Source organism: Rutidosis leptorrhynchoides, chromosome 7, assembly GCF_046630445.1.
Source record: "Rutidosis leptorrhynchoides isolate AG116_Rl617_1_P2 chromosome 7, CSIRO_AGI_Rlap_v1, whole genome shotgun sequence".
Lineage (NCBI taxonomy): Eukaryota > Viridiplantae > Streptophyta > Magnoliopsida > Asterales > Asteraceae > Rutidosis > Rutidosis leptorrhynchoides.
The window spans coordinates 39,251,347-39,252,519 of record NC_092339.1 but is presented as its reverse complement, the minus strand read 5'-3'; positions in this window follow the sequence as shown (position 1 = coordinate 39,252,519).

The window sequence follows — 1,173 nt, the reverse complement described above, 5'->3', positions numbered from 1 at the left end:
GCGAGTTGATGCTTGGTAAATACCAAAGATATTTACTTGCAACTTCATGGAAGGAGTGAATCTAAGGTTTTACTTTCTTATTTTATCCTTTCGTGGAATGTTTCTTCTCCTTTCCTTTTCAAGAAAATGACATTCTTGAAATATCTCACTCACTACTAATATTATTTATTTATTTCATTTAAACAACCAAAAATTATGACAGAGTATATTATAAGTATTCTAAGGATTTTGGATCAATGTGATGATATAAGTTCTGAATTCATAAAATAGGTTCCCCTGCTACTGCGATTATTGCTTATATTTGAAAAGTATTTGTGACATAAACTATGTGCCACAAAGGTTCTTTAGTCTTCAATCACAATAATAAATTAATAAAATTTGACACTATAGCATTGAAAGTTTGCAAGAGCGAACAAGTTACATGAAAAGATTAAGTGGTAGTAGCACTTCTATTACACTTATTTTTTTATTAGTAGGAAAGTGTTATAATATATAAATATATATATATAAATGGATAGTCAATTATTGATACACAAAAGTAATATTATTGTATTACGTAAACTTGTGATATTTTTGCTATAAATAGCCATGAATGCAAGCATTAAACTTGCACCATTTCTCACACTTACAAAGTGTTTCTTTCTTTCTCTCCATTATCATCTTTGTTCTTACACTTCATTATTAGTATTCTTAATCAAGAATCAAATCACTAAAGGTAGTTATAAGCCTACTGAATTATAACATCAAGAATCAAACCACTAAAGGTAGTTATAAGCCTACTGAATTATAACACGTTATCAGCACGATAATCTTAATACTAATTATGGTTGGCTCTGCCACCTAAATGATATATGGTCGGTTATACCACCTGAATAATATATGGTCAACACTGTCGTCTAATTATCATTTATGTTACTAACATTTATATTTCAATTATCTAACATTTATATGGCCGACACTGTCGCCTAATTATCATTTATGTTACTAACATTTATATTTCTATTATCTAACATTTATATGGCCGACACTGTCGCCTAATTATCATTTATGTTTACTAATATTTATATTTATGTTATATAACATTTATTAATGATTGCTTACATATGGTCGACACTGTCACCTACTTATCATTTATGTTATATTAAATTTATGTTTAATGTTTATATACTTATG